At 44.7% G+C, this 21,136-nt stretch overlaps 1 pseudogene across 1 annotated transcript; it reads right to left on the bottom strand.

The window, feature by feature from the left end:
- Window positions 1–1,898: 1,898 nt before the first annotated feature.
- On the bottom strand, window positions 1,899–2,974 carry LOC308251830 (hyaluronidase-3-like; annotated as a pseudogene). Its single transcript has one exon. The product of its transcript is annotated as a hyaluronidase-3-like (transcript).
- Window positions 2,975–21,136: the final 18,162 nt, after the last annotated feature.

Here is a 21,136-nt window from a genome sequence, read left to right as displayed (position 1 = left end):
CTGGCGCTAGACAATTTCCTCTGGCTTTTTCATCCTTTTGGAATGCCCAAGCAGTTTAGTGGGTAAAACGCTCTTGGACACAATCCAAAGTTCACATTCGCTGTATTAGAGAGAGGGGCCTCTGACCCACTCTCCCTGTGCATTCCTGTCCCCTGTGTCTTATCGAAGTGCCTGTCTTCACAACGATGGATGTTAACCGAGGAGCCTGAGTCCTAGGTCCTGTGGCTGGAATTCTAACATTTCAGGGTGTGTCCGATGAGTTACTGGAACAGGTGACCAATCTGTGTTTCTCTGAAAGAGTGACTGTAGGCTGGCCAATGTGCTCAGTGGATTGAGCATCATCCCAGGCACCAAGAGGTATTGGTTCAATTCCCTGTCAGGGTACATGCCCAGTTGTGGGCTCGATCTCCAGTAGGGGGCATGCAGGAGGCAACCAATCAATGTTTCTCTTTCATTGATGTTTCTATCTCTCTCTCCCTCTCCCCTCCTGTCTAAAATCAACAAAAAACATATATTTTTAAAAAATAGTTAATGTGCATCGCAAAAGAGACTTGCTCAGAGAAGAGATGGGGACAAGGGAGGACAGGAGAACAGCATGTTGTATGCTTCAAGCACGAGTCCTCCCAGCAGGCCCCTGGACCTCATCTGAGCCCCGTGGAGAGGGCAGCAGACACTAGCCAAGCAGTCGTTTTCATTAGGACTGAGGCCTGTGGCAGCACCAGCAGTGCCACTTCAGGGCCCAGGGACAGAGGACAGCACGGACCGGGACAGGGAGTGCCACAAGGAGCTTCTTTGACATAGTGAGAACTCCAGGGAACCTGGCTCTGTGTTGGCACCCAGAGGGAATCACTCTGGGCTCTCTTCAGCTAGCACCCTGGCATGGACAACAGTGTTCCCGTGGAGGGCAGCCAGCAGCAATGGTCAGAATGAGTCTGGCCCTTTCTTGGTGTTGTGGAGAGTTGACATCAACTAGGGGCTCAAATAGAACCAAAGGGCTCTTTGTGACTCAGGCAAGACACCTCAGGATCTCTCAGAAGTAACTAGACAGGACTTTGTGTGGACAGGGGCCAGGGAATTTGGGGCCCTGTTAGTGAGACTTGCTCAGAGCTTGGGGAAGCTCAGGCTCGTCTGCATTCTCTTCCTTCCTCCAAAACAAGAGCCACCAAGTAGTGTGAGAGACATGGGCAGTGGTGACGGGGCTCTGGAATTCTCCTCAAGCTGTCTTTGAAGTTGCCTGCCCCTTTCATGGCTGCTCCCTCTTTTTCACTGCTCCTCCCCTTCCTTCTGCACTGGCCCTTTGATGTTGCTGTTGACGGTTCTCCTAACTGTTCTTTCCCTTCGCGCTGACTCAGTTTCTCACATCCACGCTGGTGCTTCTTCATCATTGTGGATCTTTTGTGTGTGTGTGTGTGTGTGTGAAAGAAAAAGTGGCTTTCTGATGAAAGCAAAGGACAGATAACAGTATAGCACATATAGACCTTGGCCAAGATCTTGGGGCCCACCTGCTCTTGGACAGGTCTCCTGCCACGTCTCCATGGATTCAGTGGTGTGTAGGAACAGAGCCTGGGGCTGGCAACCCTGACCCTTGGGAACCCTGTCTCTCTCTGGGGCTGCTTCCTTGTTAGGAGGGATCAGCTAATCTCATAGGGCCTCTGGTTTTGAAATAGTGTAAATGTCTTTTTCTGGCCCCTTTCACTCCCCCAGGGATCCCATGAAAAGTAGGGTGTGTGCCTGGGAGGACTGGCTAAGCTAAATACAACAAGAGTGGGACAGAATCCTCCAGGACTGAGAAATGGCAGTGGGGACAAGAAGGTCACAGCAGGTGACTTCTGGCTTTGTACTGTTTTCAGGCCCAAGTTCAGGTCTAGGCTCCCAGCAGGTGGGGTCTGCTCCTGCCACTAGGCCTCCCAAGCTCCAAGGCTGCCACCTGGCTGCAGATGCAGAAAGGCTTCCAGCAGTCCTGGGTCTCGCCGGGCACAGCACCCATAGCGGTGGCACCGTGCTGACTGCAGGCTGTGGCCACCCTGGTCACATTGATCACATAGGGGCCCAGGGTGTCCACCAGGTAGTCATGAAGATGGCAGCACTTCTCCTGGAACAGGAACCTCCCAGAACTCTGGTGTGTGAGGCAGGCATGGGCCAGGACAGGCAAGGATGTGGGTGCTCAGCGCCTGCCACACGGAGGGCCTCCTCCAGGTGGCACTGGACAGATGCCTGGTGGTGAGCAGGCAGCAGCCTGGGTGGGAGGTGGATGCTGGGGAACAGGGCTCTGGAGGTGGCTGAGAGCCAAAGCAGTTGAGTTTTGTGGGCAAGGGTAGCTGGGTGGCAGTGGCCCATGTAATTGGAAGCCATACTGTGCCAGCCATTGCCACAGGCCAGGAAACGATAGAAGCCCCAGAGCCCACGGGGCTGCAGTGTCTGGCCCAGCCACAGTGTGCCCTCTACCAGTGCACGGGCTACTGTTCAAAGCCAGTACAGACCTGTGGAGCTGCTCCTGAGGATCTGGTTGGGGAATACCAGTTGTGCTCAAGCCCATGAGGCTGCCTGATAGGCCCGGGGGAGGGTGGGGTGGTGGCGGCCTCAGTTCCCAACCCAGAGTGGACACTACTCTTCCCAGTCCAGCACTGCCAGCTCCCAGTCTGCGGTGGATCTGGTAGGCAGCCTGTGCCAGGTGGCGGCCAAGGAACAGCCTGAGGGACACCCCATTGTGAGCTCTGCCTCTGGGCCCAAGTTAGGGATAGAGGTCGAGCTGGTTCTTGTAGAAGATGGTGATGTTCTGGCCATGGGAACTCTGGCCATGGTTGGCTGTGATGCCCAGGGCCTGTAGTGGCAGGTGCATGCCAAAGTGGGCCCCTACTGTATGCTGAAGGTACATTCTACAGCATGGAGAGGGAGTGTCCAGGGGCCTGCAGCAGGGGCTGGCCACTCCCCAGGCACAGGGCCACCCCTAGCACCAGGGCTGGGCTAGCTGCATGTTCACGCCCCAGTAATGGAAACGTGTTGAAGGTGGATTTCAGGATGCTTTGTGTCCTGGCCCCGCACAGATCCAGATCTCACCATTGTAGGTCTTGATGCCAAACCCATCCCTGCCAAGGTAGTGAGCCCTCTCTATTCGAGTATTAAGCTCCTCATACTTTTGCTCCCTAATCTTCTTACAGCTTCCCCATTCAATGCACTTAAGAACAGACTACTGCCAAGCATAGTAACAGGACATGTGAACAGTTTTGCAAAGCGCCTCATGAAAGAGTAAAAGAGGTTCTCATCTCTAATTCCTTTGCTATTGGAGAATTCTCTATTCCATACCCCTTTGCTTATGGCTCATTTTTCACATTCATTTAAATATTTCACATTCTTAACTCTTTAGCATTTCTTCCAGACTGGAATTCCATGAAACAATCCAATAATCTCAGGTTTTCCTTATGAAACAGAAGCAGTAGCTTCTGTTTGTTTAAACTTAGAAAAATCAATGATTTCAAATTGCAAATTCAGTTAAAATTTACTTTGCAGTAATGTTGTAGGATAATATTGCCAGAGTTTGGAAGCAGAAAGCAAATGAGGCAGGAAAACAAGATAATCGAGAGGATGATAGAACAGGATCTCTGATTAGTGAAGCACAATTACACGGAATAAATATGGTATCGATTTTGTGTAAACATCACCCACAGAAGGGGAAGAAAGGAGGGTGCTTTGTCATCTTTCCCCTTTCATTTCTATTTTTCAAGATATTTTCAAGTTCTCTGAACTGTATTAGTTTTTTTGAAAAAATACAATTCTGATTGAGATGATTGATATTGCTTTACATGCTCCGGCCTTCCTTCTTTGGAAATATATTTCTTCTGAGCCCCCATAGCTCTGTGTCAGGTCCACTCTTTGGCTATTTTTCACTGTCGGTCGGCATGATGTTATAGGTATTTGTTGTGTTCATGTCTTTACTCCTTTGCTGAATTGTGAATTTATTCAGAGTAGACACATACTCTCTGTGCTTTATCAACAGTGAATTCCTTAGTGGCATGAGTAGGTGGAGTTCTTATTTTAAGAATATGATTTTTAAAATGGAATTATAAAGTAATTTTATAATGAGAAATTTTCATGTGGAATGCATATCTTGGTGACTCTGAGATAAAGAATACATACTCCATTTATATCTTTAATAATTTTTAGAAGAAAAACATGGATCTTTCCACTGTAAACCAGCTTTTTTTCTTAGTTACTTGTATTTGTTTATGGTTCTTAGGGAATATGTTAAATTTACACACACACACACACACACACACACAATTGAAAGGAGTGGGGATCCCACTGTTCCCTATGAGAGGGGAACAGATGTGTCCCCAATTCTAGCATTGAATAGAAAGGTTTGTTGTTCCCAGAGGGCTGGGAATCACAATTCTCAAGGGATGAATTTGGTGACCAGAGGCCTCTTGGTGCTTAAAGGCAGGGACTTCCTGGGAGAAGGGAGATCTGGATGTGGCCCTGGTTGACCAGCAAGCCCTCCCAGCTGTACTTGTCCAAATGAGAGCACAAGGGAATACAGAAATGGTCCTATCTCTTTCTCTACTTTTTTGGTGTTGGATGAATCTGAATCTGTCTGATGATTCTTCACCTGGTTTTTAGCTTAGCTCTTTTGAACTCAAGGATTCTTTTCTGTTTTGTTATTTCTTAGATAGACAGTAGGTAGAGCAGAGGCAGGTGCTCAGGGCCTGTAGCCAGATCAACTTTGGATTAGGCTCCACCACACACTTGCTGTCTAGAGGCCAATTTACCATGAAACTGGTAACTATTCAGTTTTAGGGTGTCTTCCTTCCCAGAGGGGCCCCAGCTAATAGTTAATTAGTGAAGACGATTGTCTTTGCCAGTCTGACTACCTATTGGCCTCCCCTTACTTTGTGTGGATGGCTCTGGAACGGCCCAGGGTATTTTCAGGATCTGGCTAAGGGCAAGCTCAGTAAAGAATATGCCATTTTGCCCTGGCCGGGTGGCTCAGTTGGTTGGAGCATCATCCCATACATCAAAAGGTTGTGGGTTCAATTCCCAGTCAGGGCACATATCTAGGTTGTGGGTTTGCTCCCCCTTTGGGGCCCAGGTGGAAGGCAACTAATCAATGTTTCTCTTGCATCGATGTTTCTCTCTCTCTCTCTCTCTCTCTCTCTCTCTCTCTCTCTCTCTCAAATTAATAAAAACAGATCCTCAGGTGAGAATTAAAAAAAAAAGAATATGCCATTTTAACTGCAATTTGAAAAGTCATTTTGAAATGTGTCAATAAAACAAGTGAGAAATTATTGTCTTCTGATTTGAACAAAGGTGGATTGTCCTTTTATTTTGTTTGGTCATCTTTAAACTTAATTAAAGAACTGAAAGAAAATTCAAAGAAAGATAGAAATGTGAAATAGAAGTGACAAAGATGAACAATAAAATCAATAGACACTGAGAAGCAAATTATAACAAAAATTTTCAGATCACTTAAACTCATTAATTAGCAGAAAGAGTAATTTTATTCACTCATTTAGAAAGAAATATTGACTAGAAATAATGAACAGCACATGTTTTGATAATGCAATTAATGAAGAGGAGTGAATATGAGCATATTGGGAAAAGATTTAAGCTATTTGCTTATATGACACAGATCAAAGATCACATGAAATTCCTAAGTCACTATAGTGAGGCAAACAGGTTTGTGAGTGTTGTCAACTCAGTGATGTTGATTCAAGATTAGTCATTGACAAGAAAAGTTAAAATACTCTAAAATCTTATGGCTCTGATATGAAAGAAACTTGATAGAGCTTTTATCTGAATTTGACAATCCTAAGGATTTACCTGTAGCATCTGTAATGAATTGTGAAGCTGGAAGATATTTCCCTAACTATATATATAAAGCCCTAATACGCAAATAGACCGAATGGTGGAACAACTGAACAACTGGTTGCTATGATGTGCACTGACCACCAGGGGGCGCACTCAGAACATGGTGGGCATCGCCAGCAGGCTGCAGAGCGCGGAACATGGCAGGCATTGGTCATGGTGGGATGGTGGAGCACGTGAGTGGGATGCCAGACCAAGGCGGGGTGCCGGTCTCTGTCATTGGGGAGAGCCTCTGGTGGTTACTGAAAATTCTTTGCTCCCACGTGCCGTGATCCCGCCAGGCACTCACACCTGCTGCCAGTGCCGGAGCCATCGTTCACATCCGCTGCCAGAGTCTGGTGCAGGCCCCAATCATTTGGCGCCATCAGTGGGTGTGAGCAGCGGCTGCCATCCCAATCGCCCCTTAGGGCTTCTCTACCTCCCCCTGATCCTGAGAGGCGATTGGGGCAGCAGCCACCGCTTCCACCCGCTGACAGCGCTGGCCCACTCTCATGGGCTGCTGGCGCTGGCCCCAATTGCTCTGTGCTGTCAGTGGGTGCGAGTGGGGCTGGAGCTGTCAGCACATGGGAGTGGTGGCGGGAGCGGGGCTGCTGGCAGATGGGGGATGGGGGCTGTGGCGGGAGGGGCTGGGTTGGGGCTCAGAGGATGGGCTGAGACCTGCCCTGTGCCCACCGCAGCCTCTTAGCCCATAGTTCCTTTCAAGGTGCAGGAATTCATGCACTGAGCCCCCAGTCAATAATAAAAGCAAGTTTTGATCAACCACAATACAGAAAAGATAAATTATCTTTTGTTCTCTTTATATAAAATATATAGCCAAAAAATGCAAGAAAAAATATGGTAGCGGTATATCAGGCAGATGACAAAATTTCCTGTGATTTTTCCAATTTTATGATATTTGTAATACTTTTACATTTGTAATTTGTGGCAATTTCTTTCCTCATTCTAAGTCAGTGGTTTTCAACCATGTGCTGCCAAGAATTTTTAAAACATGTAATACCTGACTATTTAGTTAGGGACACTGACCTCTTTTTTCTTAGATTATCAAATTAAAAAATGACAACAGCCAGCACAACAATAGCCATCAGGTGTGAATGCTCTGTCTTGAACCATAAATATATAGGTCATACAATAGAGCTGCATCTTATTGGTCATGTCACATAACAATGTTGCATCTGATTGGTTAATTCTTGGTACCAGAATTTCTTATATACAAATATAGACACTTGAGTTTTTAAAATGTAACTTTGGAGCAAAAGGGGTAGGTAGCTCATTATTATTTATTTTGTTTAGTAAATAAATCAACATTATACCAATTTTTTTTTGGTCAGATTAGTGCAGGGTTTTCTGCACTAATAGCCTCCCAAAGCACAGCTTTCTAAAGCTGGCGAGGGGTCAAGAAAGGAGGCAGCTTCCACGATTCTGAGGACCAGAGCGTTGGTTTTCCACTTGGATTCTTTGAGTCCAAGCATCTGCTGAAATTTATTTATAGGTTTACAGAAAGGGTCTTGGTTATTCTACAGCAGAAGCCCAGTGTCCTGGCTTTGGTCCAGCTTTTGAAAGCTGAAATGTTTGACTCTTTTTGTTTTATTTTAAGACTGTGCTCTACTGGTGGAATCAAATGAGGAAGCAGTGAGTTGTGAGCACAATGCTTTTTTTTTTGTTTTTTTGTTTTTTGTTTTTTTTTTTTGAATATAGATGACTTCGTCAGAAGTCTGAAAATCTTTCCCAGAATCTCTTCTTGTGCTGTGAATCTGTTTCTAACATCTCACCGACAGACTGTCAGTTCTGGGGGCTTCCTCTTGAACAAACCCAGACACAGACTCTGGGCTCCTTCAGGGCAAGAACCTTCAGGGCAAGTCCTAGAAGCAGCAGTGTGCCTAGTACTTAGTAGGTGCCCAGTAAATATTTCTCAAGTGAATGAATGAATGGTGAATGAATGAAGGACCATCTAAGTCAACAGCATTTTCAAGATGGAGAAGGAGGCCTCTCTATCAAATAAGTTTGTATGGTATTTATTTAAGGCATACTATGGAAGACTCCGTTAAACGAAGTTTATTTCAAAAATAAATGTGTTTTGAGAGTAAACCAGTTCGCATGTTGATATAGAATAAAGTGCTTTGCAGCTCGAGGTGCATTTCTCCAAATGAGAAACATGTAAATACATGTCAAGGTCATTGAGATGTTTGGTAGAAGTCAGTAGAGGCCCATAATTCAGCCCATGGGATTTATAAGACAGAGAGTCTGGCCTCTAAACCCAGTTCTGACATGTATAGGCTTGTGGTCTTGCCTAAATTACCTAAGCTCTCTGAATTTTCTCATTCCTATAATGGGAATAATAATAATGACTTCATAGGGTTGTTGGGAAGATTGAATTAGATAATGCTTGGTACAGAGTAAGTGCTGAATAAAAATTTCTCCCCATCCCCCCTCCTCCCTCTTTTCTTCCCTGCTAAATGACCTGGGCCTTGGTGTTTTCTCCTGCTCACTTCCTCAGTTGATCTTCCCCAGAAGTAAGTTAGAGTCTGGGCAACTTTCTGGAGGTCACTGTTCAGCCCTACCTGACAATAACATTTTTGCATAACCTTTGGATAGTCGAAGAGGAAACACATAAAGATTTATATCCCTACGTTTCACACACGGGTCCAGCACTTACAATTTTGCTCATTTAATGAGTGGCCATTCCTTTCCCACACCCTCATGCCCCCAGGTTGGATTTCACCAGCATTTCAAGCCCTCTGGGATTGCTCTGTGCTTCTTGTTCTCCTTGGAATGCAAGCCTACTTTTATTTTCCTCTTCAGAGATTTTACTAGGTGAGAAATTGACATTGAAGACAGTTTCCTAAGGGCTTGGGCCTTGAAGGTGACTGACTTTTTAAAATCTATTCGTGACTTTGAAAAGCTGAGCAAAACTCACCCTAATGGAGAACCCACACACACTCAAGCAGCCCTTTCTCCTGGCTCCTCCATGACAATCCAAGGTCAAGCTCATTCGTGGTGATGGCTCGGTTTTGCTCATTTTGTACATTATTTATGTAACATGCGGGTTGTGAGGGAGTGTGGATGTAGATGATTCATAGGCACAAGCAGTTGGAAACAGATTGCAGAACCCAGCTCCTTTACTGGGGTGTCCCCCACCCTCCGCCCCTCAAGCTACTTCATATGCTGCTTCTTGTATGCCCTGCAGTGCTACTCAGTACATGCAGTCCTTGCCTCCCCCCACCTCACCCTCAAACCCCTATGGAGCAGGAGGCACACTGACCCTTTACAGACTCAACCTGAAACAGATTTTGGGGACACACCCACCTCGCAAGATGGAATGCTCATGAAAAAAATCTAAACCATAAAAAAGCAGAAGGAATTCTGAAAAAGTTATGATGACTACTTCAGTGCCTATTTTTTGAAATATCAAGTTCTTAAAACAAGTTTCTTATTTTTGTGCTGTTGCCCTTGCTTTTCTCGGCTGTGCCTGGCACCTGCCTGTTGGGAAGCCCGATGCCTGGTAGCATGCTGTTTTCTTATGGCTAAACTGCAGAGGAACCTCTTCTCAACTTTTTAAAAGTTTTGTCTCACCTGGAAGACCTGCTTTCAGGTGACATTCAACATTGTCTAGTACACTGGGGAGAACACAGACTGTGGACTTAGACAACCTTGGTCAGGTGACCTGTTAGATCTGTGTATCAGTTATCTATTGTGAAGGTAATGCCGTGGAACAAAACCTACCAAAACCTCCGTGGCATACAAAGCATTTATTGCTCATGCTTCAGGGGTGGTCAGCTGAGCAGCTCTGTTGATCTTAAACAAGCTTATTCAACACTAGCTGACCACTGATCCAGGATGGCCTAGGCTGGGGTAATGGGGTGTCTTGACCCTGTGCCACACAGCTCCTATCCTCTAGCAGGCTGGTCTGGGCATACTCCCTTGGCTTGGCAGATCAAGAGTGAGAATAGGCCTAGTCACACAAGTACTTTTAAAGCCTTGGATAGTGCATCATATTTGCTAACATCTCATTGGCCAAAGAAAGTCAAATGGCTGAACCCAGAGTTGGAGTAGATGGACATACATATTTACATGGCAAAGGGCTTAGAAACAGGAAGAGGCGAAGAATTGGGTTATTTTTATAATATACTACACTGAGTGACCATGGGAAAATTAACTGACCTCTCTGAGCCCAATTTTCCCTTTCTTTTGAAATAGAGCTCATGATCCCTAGCCATGAAGCTTGTGTGAGGATCAAATGAAAGAACTGGGTTGAATAGGTGTGATTAATGGCTATTTAAGCTTACAAAAGTGCTATGAAACTTGAAACTGATATTAACCAGTTTTCCAGGCTAAGGAGGGTAAATACACATTCCTGTGGCTAGTTTCTTCATTAGCAGATTAGCTATTGCATTAGTCAGGGTTCTTTAGAGAAATAGAATCAATAGGATGTATCTCTCTCTCTCTCTCTCTCTCTCTCTCTCTATATATATATATATATATATATATATATATATATATACATATATATATATGTGTGTGTGTGTGTGTGTGTGTATGGATATACAGACATAGATATATACATATATCCATATCCATATCCATATTTATATCCATATCCATATCCATATCTATCTATACAGAGATATTTATTTTTAGGAATTGATTTTAGAGGTTTTGTGGGCCCAAAATCTGATGGGGAGGCTGGCGGGCTGGAGACTCAGGAGAGAGTTGCAGTTCAAGTTCAAAGGTAGTCAGTTGGCAGAAGTCCATCTTGCTCAGTGGAGTCTTGGTTCTTTTAAGGTCTTCAGCCATTTGGTTGAGGCCCACCCACATTATGGAGGGCAATCTGCTTTACTCAGTTCACTGATTTAAATGTTAATCTCATCCAAAAACGCTCTCAAAGAAACATTCCGCATAATGTTTGACCAAATATCTGGGCACCATGACCTAGCCAAGGTGACATACAAAATTAATCATCACAGGTACTAAAGATGTGGGTCTATAATTAATTGTGCATTTTAACATATTCAATGAATATTTAACGACTGTTTACTATGTGCCTGGAACTATACTTATCCATTGGAATATAGCAGTAATAAACAATTAGCCCTGCCTTGAAAGAACTTTTTGCATGTATTATTTCATTCAATCCCCACAAAAACCTGATAGGCAAGCATTTTTGTCCCTGTTGTACAGATGAGGAAGATGAGGTTTGCAGAGATCAAGTGAGCTGTTAATAAGGTAAATGCAGGGTCTAAATCGAATTCTGCCTGATGCCAAGCCCAGGCTGCTGGTGGCTTCACCTTTCACTCGTTCCTTGTACCATGGCTTCTCCCAGACAGGAGCGTGGAGGAGGAGCAGGACAGAGTGAGCCTGAGGTCAGCCTAGAAGGTGACATCAGGGGAAATTTGGGAGAGCTCTGCTGCTCTCTGCCCACTTGCCCCTGTCCACTTGCCCCTGCTGGCTGGTATATGCGGCCAGTTCCTGAGCCTCTGGGATATAAGCGCAAACAGGCCACCAGCGTTATCCTGGAGTCTGCAGGTCCATCCTGCAAGTCCACCTCAGCACCGTCATCTTATAAAGGGACAAACGAGTGTGTATGTAGGTAGAGAGAGGGAAGATGTGAGCCCTTTGCAGGAAAGCCACCTTTCATCCACTTCGCTCAGTGACATGCTCCGGGTATGTACAGACATATACATGTAATATTTTCAGATTTTATCTACTTCCAAACTGCTCACAGCATGGGGTGCAGATGGAGCTATATGCTAATGGGTGTGACGAAGCAAGCTCCCCACATAAGGATTGCACTATGCATGTTTAGAGTAAGCTATCTGCTAAGGGACTTCTCTCCCTAGCAGTTAGCTCTGGGCCACACGTGGCTATGCACCCATGAATCCTTGGCCTGGGGTATGCTGGCCAAAAGCCTGACCTGGCCCACAGATGAAGACCCTGTGGATGTTGCGCGGGGGGAAGGGGGCACTTTATATAAGTGGTTGTTAGACAGATGGAAGATTTATTTTATGTAAGAAGCAGTCTTTCTTGAGTAGAGATGTAGGTTCTTTTGTAAACCTGTGCTAGAAAAATCTTTGTTGCTGCCACTGCTGCGTTTCTAAATGCCCCATTATTTCCATGATAATTGCTCATCGGAGTGTTGAGCTGCATCTGGGCCATTTATTGCTTATACAGAGGCTCCACTCAGTGCAAGTTCACTCCCCACCCCCCCACCCCCGGTTCTGATGATGCCACCCGAAGGGTCTTGATCCAGGTGGAAACTGGAGCAGTGGTTTAGAGAATGGACAGGTGGATGTTCACAGCATGGGGCAATGGGGAGACTGAACAAAGCCAGCTCAGAGCAGCAGTTTTCAAGGTGTGCCCATGGATGGTCCAGCTTCTGGAACCATTGAGCTTTGTATCTTGGCCTTGTTAGAGTCCACCATTGAGAGAACCCTCTTTCATGGCCCGTAGCTCAGGGACCTAAAGGGAGGAGAGGCTGGCCTCCTGGATATGCTTCAGGCTGAAGCATTCTGAGTGTAACAAGGAAAACACCGGCGTGGATCATGTATTTCCTGTGCAACCGTAATCAAGGTGAATTACTTACGCTGGCTGTTTATCAGTGATAAGCAAGTGAAACCTGGTCTTCTCCAGCAGGAAGCAGGTTATGTGAGCTCGCTGCTCTGTAGGATGAGATTTTCCCAAGAAAGAACAAGGAGGTTGGAACTAGTTATGTGCCAAGAGGAAGGAAGTATGGGTATGGGTATTCACCTTGGATATGGGTTTTTGTAGGCACTTTGCCAATTTTGTTCATCTCTGCACAGTCAGTGCACTGCACTGAAAGGCACACAATAAATTACATGTTTGATAGATGGATGAATGGCCATATTTAGACCAGCCAGAATGGAGGCAGCCTCAATCAAAATAGTCCTTACCAACTGTCCACGATACAGCGTGTGACTCAAGTTCCTGGGGACAACTATCTCAGGGAACAAGGAGGGTCACAGAACTTTATGGCTTTTGTCACTGGTCCCTCCCTGCTGCCAGTCATAGAAAACTGAAGTACAAGTTTCCTTCTCTGGCTTGTCCATCTGCATCCTTGGAACTGTGCCTTCACCTGTGAGTAGCTCGTTGTTTCTCATCTCTGCTTTTGCCTGCGTATTGTCACCTCTGCCTGGAAAGTCTCCCCCACCCACCTGTGGCCTCCAATCCCAGGTCCCCTGCTTCTATATGGTACTCAGGTGGAGGGGGCCCTCAGGCTCCAGAACCAGCCTGCTTGGATTCCCACACTGGGGCTACTTGTGACTTTGGCAAGTTGCCCAAGTCACCTAATAATTCTGGACCTCCATTTTTCATCTGGAAAACAGAAAATAGTACACAAATCAGAGGATTGTTATAAAATTAGATTACTGAGCACACATAAAGTATACATCACTACGTGCCTGTTAACCACCATCTCTCTATGGTTCCTTCTCTTCTGTACCCTAGAGCTGTTTTCTCTTTTGTCACCTCACACTACTTTGTTTTGTCTCTTTCCAACTTATCGCCTTGGCTGGCCTACTTCCTTACTCAAGAGCTCTCAGGGGCTCCTCAGTACCCACCTAAATGCATTCAAAACCCCATAGCAGAATTCAAGGCTTTCCATTTTCTAGGCCAATCAATTTTGACAGCATGTTTTCCCCACACTTCCTGTGCCACCTCATCTTCCTGCCTAAATGTGCTCTCTGTTCCTAAGCAAGTTCTGGGCCCTCTCACTTCTTGTTCCGGCAGACCTGTCCTTCTGTCCTTCCCCCACCTCCAGGCCTGTCCTTCTGTCCTTCCCCCATCTCTGCCTGCCCAGACTTCTGTGCATGGGGGTGGGGTGGGGAGCAGCAGCCTGCAGGCCAGGCTGGCCTTCCTTGATCTGCAGGCTTCACATACTCTTGGCTTGGTTCTGGAGGTCAGACTGCACTGGCTTTCAGAAAGGCAGTGCATCCTTGGATCGTATTCCGTATTTCACTTGTAGGAAAGTGAAACCCATCAGCTTTCAAGCTTATAAAAGGTTAATGTCCCCTCATCGCCCAAAGTGTCCTGATTTGCTTGACTCCTTGTGAAGCTGGTTTCATTACATGGAATTTGGTTACTGCAAGGGCCAGCAGGGGTCATCTTGAGGGATTTTCATTTAGAAAATATGAAGGAGACTGCTTATGCTATAGGGGGTGTGTGTGTCACTGAATCTTATTGTCCCTGAATATATATTGCTTTTAAAGTCACCATTTAATAATTCAGATGTAGCAGAAAATACTTATCATATAATGTTAGCTGAAAGAAGTCAGAATGCAAAGTCGTATTAACAATATGATTATAACTATGTATGAATCTCATGGTTTAGGACAGTGGTTGTCAAACTATTGCTCGTGAGACACATGCGGCTCTTTGGCCCCTTGAGTGTGGCTCTTCCACAAAATACCACGGCCTGGGTGAGTCTATTTTGAAGAAGTGGCATTAGAAGAAGTTTAAGTTTAAAAAATTTGGCTCTCAAAAGAAATTTCAATTGTTGTACTGTTGATATTTGGCTCTGTTGACTAATGAGTTTGCCGACCACTGGGTTAGGACAAGAAGAGGCTGTGGGGAAGTGACAATGGCTTGGTTTGTTGGGGACGTGGGATTAGAGACAACTTTTTCTTCTTTTTACAATTGTGTTAATGTTTCTACTATCATGCAAAATTAAAATATCATTGGGATATTATATTAATAACTAGTGCCCCGGTCCATGGATTCGTGCACATTAAAAGGAAATTAATTAGAAGGTGGCCGGCGGGGCGGGACTGGGTGAGACGGGCTGGACACGCCCTGGAGCCAACCTCCCACAGTCCCTACCCGACCCCTGAGGGGTTCCAGATTGCGAGAGGGTGGTTCTTGGGTGATGCACCCTGGAATCGGGCTCCCTCCTCTCTGGTTTCGGGGTGCATCACCCAAGAACCACCATTGCCAAGTCACCACAGCTCAGCAGCTCCTGCGTTGAGCGTCTGTCCCTGTTGGTCAGTGCACTTCATACCTCCCAGCCTGTTGGACGGTTGGACGGTCACTTAGTCTTTTATATATATACTAGAGGCCTGGAGCATGAAATTCATGCCCGGGGGCAGGGAAAAGGTTCCCTTCAGCCAGCCTGCACCCTCTCCAATCAGGAACCCTCGGGGGATGTCCGACTGCCGGTTTAGACCCGATCCTAAACCGGCAGTCGGACATCCTCTCACAATCCTGGACTGCTGGCTCCTAATCGCTCAGCTGCCTGTCTGATCACCCCTAATGCCCCCCCCCCCCACCAGCCTGATCACCCCTAACTGCCTCTGCCTGTCGGCCTGGTTGCCCCACGTAGCCTGCTGTCCAGTCATTTGGTCATCCCTCACTAATCCCCCTGCCAGCCTGGTCACCCCATGCAGCCTGTTCAGTAGGCTGTCTGGTTGTTTCGGTCGTGACAGCCCCTGGCTTTTTATATATATCGATATATAGATATAATAATCAGTTCATGACCAATTTGAGCCCCAGAGCTCTGCATCATCTCATTTAATCCTCCCCGTACATCTGTAAGGCAGGATGTATAATCCCTGGTAAATGGGGTGAGGGAGTAAAGGAGTCTCCCTGAATGTCACAGCCTCTGGGGGGACAGACAAGCAGTCTGCACCAGGCCCCTCTCACTTTCAACCTGTCCTCTGTACCACTGCTTCTTTCTTAGTAAAGCCAAACCAAAATACTTTTCATGAATCAGTAATAAAGCTTATTATAGAATGACCAGAGAATACTGAAAAGGACAAAACACTAAGATAAAAAATAGTCTGCTGTGTGAACTCCTGGAAACCCATAGTTGACCTTTTGGACATATTTTCCAGGGCCAGTAACTCCTCTCAGGGCTGTGGTTCTCTGGCGAATCCTTCTCAAGGAACGTGTAGGGTGTTTTTCTTATCTGGTAAGTGGAGAGGAAGGAGAAATACTTTGTTCTTAAGCCTTAGTCTTGAGACTAGAGCTTAGAAAATCATAAAACTACTGGTGGGTGGCAGAATTTCCTCTCTCGACACCTAAGATAAGAATGACTGAGGAATTGCAGTTTCGGATGGAATGAGCTAACTCCACCAGCAGAATTAGGCAGTGTCAAGGGCAACATTATGCTCGCGTGGCTGTTCTAGCTCTCGTATTTCCATGGTCTAGGGAGTAGATATCTTCCAGGAACACTTGAAAATCATTTTAACTAAAAATTGAGCTTTAAACAACATATGCATATCTGGCATGAAGAATGGAGACCACTTCATCCTAAAAACTCTATAAAAGTATAAAGCAACTAGTTAGTACTCAGAGACTCATGGTTTCCCTATATTATTGCTGCTATCAGGAGATAATCAGACTTTACTAATATTTTCATTTGATTAAAATAATTAATATATTCCATACAGTTTAGATTTATTTAAAAAGAATTTCTTTATTAGTTTAGCAACAACTACAATATTCACTGGGCATTTAGTTCTCTTATACTGACAAATTTATGATGAGTTTGTGTGATGAGAATGCTACTGAGCCAATAGTTATCTTTTATTCATTCATTTATTCATTTATCTAATTCATCTAGTAAATATTTATTGAAAAGTGACCATTGGAAAATCCCTCCTTGTGCATTTGTTATAAAATTATAGTCAAGGACACTGCTTGCTATGTATATTAATGTCTATGTATGAAATCCATGTGAAAAGTTTATTTTAGAATTAAGTTCCAGAAAAACACCTTAGCTTACTTGAGTTATACCAAGCTTTCTCCTGTCTGATAATAGCCATTTATTGTTGTGTTTCCCATTTTTCTCTGGCTGCCAGAAAGTTCAGAGATGCCTTTGATCTTAATCACAAACATTATACAAACTTCATGATTGGTATATTCAGCCCTTTCTCCTTTTTATGGCCCCTATTTTCTGCTGTATTAACCTTTGTATGTATCTGTTCCTTTAATACCCCACCTCAATTCTTTTAAAAAAATGGTGAGGGGGGTATTAATTCAAGGCACAATACTAGATATCCTCCTCGAATGCCTATCAGTTCATACTAGAAAAAGGTGATGGTTGCACAACATTGTGAATGAAGTAAATGCCACTGAATGGTACACTTTAAAATGGTTACTTTTATGTTAGGTGAATTTTACCTCAATAAAAAATTGAAAAAGAAAAGCATATGGGTGAACAACTGACTTTGAAGATGCTGATGCTGATGATGGTTCCAGTTGAACACAGATTGTTTTCCAGGATGGCCAGTGGGAACCATGGGAAAGTCATCCAGGGAATCTGCCTCGTTGCTTTAGGAGAACAATGATTATCATTGGCACCTGTAAAGGCAGTGGCCCCGCTGGCTTTGAGAGGGTGAACGCTCTTCCCTAACTCCATTCCTTATCTGGACATCTTAAAAAATAAAACAATAACAGAACAGTTTGTTATTTTAAAACTATATAAGCAGAAACATTCAGTGTGGGAAAATCACAAGATAATAGTAGTAATACACCCATAAAGTCACCCATATTTCCAATAGCCAGGTAGAATCACTGTTAACTTTTTGTGTGTACCTTCTAGACTTCTGTATTGATCTACCAATGCATGCATTCAATCATCCATCTAGCTATTTTTTTCCAGAGAGTGGTCCCCAGGACACATCTCATGATTAAATACATTTAGAAAATGGGTCACCCTAACACCTCCTCTTGGAGATTCATGATGTGCATTAGCATATTCAAAGATTTGAAAAATTTAGTAATAAAGAAGTTCATTTCACTGTGATTTATTTAGAGTTTTTTCCAATGTACTTGAGCAAGGAATTCTTATTTTCTTAACTCAGGGAACTAATGTAGTGTTTCACGGAAGCCAAGGAAATTGAGAAATACTTGCTCTTAAGTCCAAATCATATTTAGCCTATATAGTTATACTAGAGAGACTGTCTGAATTGATTCTAGGGTGTAAATGTCTCTCCATGTGAGTTACATTCTCCTAACACACAATTTTTAATGACTGCATAGCATTCTATTGTATGGATGTACCATGGCCTGTAGAATCAATGCACCATTACTGGAAGTTTACATCTTTCCCATTTTGACTCTCAGAATGAACTTTATTGTTGTCTATTGCTATCCCATCACATGAAGCTTTGTTTACTTGTGGAGTAGTACCTGCACAGATTCTCATGAGTGGTTGTTTTCTTTTTAACCTCTAGTTTAAGGAACGTGATAGTGGGACACTCTGGAAAGAGAAAAAAAAGAATAAATAGTAAGGGTAGAGAGAAGGGATGGCTTTGTTGCTGAATTGGATTTTTTACAATTAAATTTTTTTTAAAAATCTTGTGTGTCTGTGCCCATAATTCTGGCCTAGCTTCTGGCCACTCCAGGAAGGGCCAGATGTTCTGGGACTGCTGAGCTTAGGTTTCTAGGGTTTGTACATCTGGAACCTCAAGTAAGGGTTAGGAAGCTCATGGAATGTGGGAGCAATTTGTGAGGAGCGTGGAGTCAACCTTTCTATGAGCATGTTCCTCATTCTTAAAAAAATTTCTTTATTGATTAAGGTATTACATATGTGTCCTTATCCCTCCTTTGCCTCCCCACCCCCCACCACCTCCCCCGCTCATGCCCTCACCCCCCTGTTGTCTGTGTCCATTGGTTAGGCTTATATGCATGCATACAAGTCCTTTGGTTGATCTCTTCCCCTTACCCCCACCTTTCCCTACCTTCCCTCTGAGGTTTGACGGTCTGATCAATGCTTCTCTGTCTCTGGATCTGTTTTCGTTAATCAGTTTACCGTATGTTGTTCATTATATTCCACAAATGAGTGAGATCATGTGATATTTATCTCTCTGACTGACTTATTTCTCTTAGCATAATGCTCTCTAGGTCCATCTATACTGTTGCAAATGGTAAGAACTCCTTCCTTTTTACAGGAGCATAGTATTCCATTGTGTAGATGTACCAGTTTTTTAATCCACTCATCTGCTGATGGTCACTTAGGCTGTTTCCAAATCTTAACTATGGTAAATTGTGCTGCTATGAACATAGGGGTGCATATATCCTTTTTGATTGTTCCTCATTCTTAAAGTGCAGGGTAAGCCCCACTGGTTTGGAGGAGTTCCAGGTGGTACCGGAGGTGATTTTTAAGGTCGCTTTTCATGGGAATGGATCACAAGATGAGAAAATCATTCCCTTTTCTTTTCTCTTTTTAAATTCTCACCTGAGGATATTTTTTCCATTGATTTTCAGAGAGATTGGAAAGGGGGTGGAGGAGGAGGAGGAGGAGGAGGAGGAGGAGGAGGAGGCGGCGGAGGAGGAGGAGGAAAGAGACAGATGTGACATAAACACATCAACTGGTTGCCTCACGCAGACACCAAGACTGGGGCTAGGGATTGAACCTGTAACCCAGGTATGTGCCCTTGATCAGAATCGAAGCTTCGAGCCTTTGGTGCACAGGCTGACATTCTAACCACTGAGCAATGGGAGCCAGGAAAGTCATTCTCTTTTCAATTCTTGTTCAGTCTTCCTTTTTTTTAAAAGAGCCAGTCTCAGTTTGGTACTGGGATAGCCTCAGTACCTAACATTGACTTCTCTTTTTGACAAGGAGAGAGCAGCCCTCAGGGTCAGAGTCCATGCAGGCTAAAATTCAGTGCCATTGTTTTGTTTTCACTGTACTTATCTTTAAAATTTATCTAGTTACCTTCTGATAAGAGGCAAGAGATCCTGATAAGGTTTCTTTAAAAATAAATGTAAGAAAATGGAAAAAGCAAGTAGATATTAAGAAAAATTATAAATAACTAGAGGCCCAGTGCATGAAATTCGTGCACCCAGGGTGGGGTGGTCCCTCAGCCCAGCCTGCGCCCTTCTCGCAGTCCAGGAGCCCCCAGGGGATGTCTGACTGACGGCTTAGGCCGTCAGTCAGACATCCTTAGCGCTGCTGCAGTGGCGGGAGAGGCTCCCACCACCGCCACTGCGCTCGCCAGCCATGAGCCTGGCTGTGGGAGTGACTGGCCACTAGGGGGCAGCTCCTGCATTGAGCGTATGCCCCTTGGTGGTCAGTGCGCATGATAGCGACCGGTCATTCCGGCATTCGGTCAATTTGCATATTAGCCTTTTATTATATAGGATTACGAGTATAAGTGATACTCTGATATGGCCAAAAACACCATGACATGAGGTTTGGGGGGAAAGTGAGTTAACCCAGGTCTCATGATCACTGGCCAGAGTGAGCTCTTTACAACTGCCTCTTTATGATGATCATTCATGGATCCATGTCTGGGTCCAAAGTCTGGTTTTCTTGCTTCTTTCTCATCTGCTTTCAACTGTCTGGGGAACGAAGGGAGACTTCAGACAGTAGGGACATGTGTTTGGGTCTTAAAAGTAAGTGAACACATTTTCCACTTAATAGAGAGAGGGTACAGAGACCCTCAGGGTGGCTGACCCCCTGCACAGGTCACAGTCAACCTTTCCATCATCAGAAGGGAAATTGCTTCTAATGGGAAGCAATAGCACTTGCAGCCAATAAATACAGAAGAATTCATTGAAAAGCAGTTTGGCCAAGGAAACTATCTGGGAATTGGAGAAATATTTCTCCTTTCTTCTCTGGTATTTGGGGCAGGAAATAGCCCTCACAGAGCCCAGCAAATAACTGCAATAAAAATCAAAGCCCATGCACAAGACTGAGGGGAGATGTCAGTTTCGAGAAGGGAGAAAGGACTAGAAGTGGAGCGGAGCAAAGAAATGTAGGTTTAAGCCCATGAGGCACAGGTGGGATTTTTATATTAAGCAAGCGAAAGACTTCAGGGGGAAAAACAGGCCAATTTTACTTTTTATGACAGAATCAATAGAATTTAATCAAGTTTTGAATGCAATCAGAGTGAGATGAGAAATACCAAGTAGGTCTTTGTAGGCAGTTACCAGAACATAATCGTGTCCGGAAGCGATTAGGGGAGTGATGTTCCACATTTCCCTCCTGGCCCGCCAGGGAGGGAGGCTCTGAAATTAAGGAAGGGTGACATGGCTTCAGGTTCGAGTCCCTAGAGTTTGGATGCCCTGTTTTATGTTGATTTTCTCGTCTCTGTAGAGCTCCTCTGGGGGAAGGCTTTCAGCTTGGAAAGGAAATGAAAGAAAGATGTTCTTTTGGAGGAAGGTGGTGAGGTCTGTCACAGATCACTTTGTGGCATGCACAGACTCGCATAACAGAACACTCAGCTGGAAGGTGATGAGAACTGGGGACTCCACAGTGGTTGGGGTTCAAGGTCCTTTATAATCCCTCTGAACACCCTGCCCACGTCACCCCCAAATAATT

Source organism: Plecotus auritus (assembly GCF_963455305.1).
Source record: "Plecotus auritus genome assembly, chromosome: 6".
Taxonomy (NCBI): domain Eukaryota; kingdom Metazoa; phylum Chordata; class Mammalia; order Chiroptera; family Vespertilionidae; genus Plecotus; species Plecotus auritus.
This window is presented reverse-complemented; position numbering and strand designations above follow the sequence as displayed.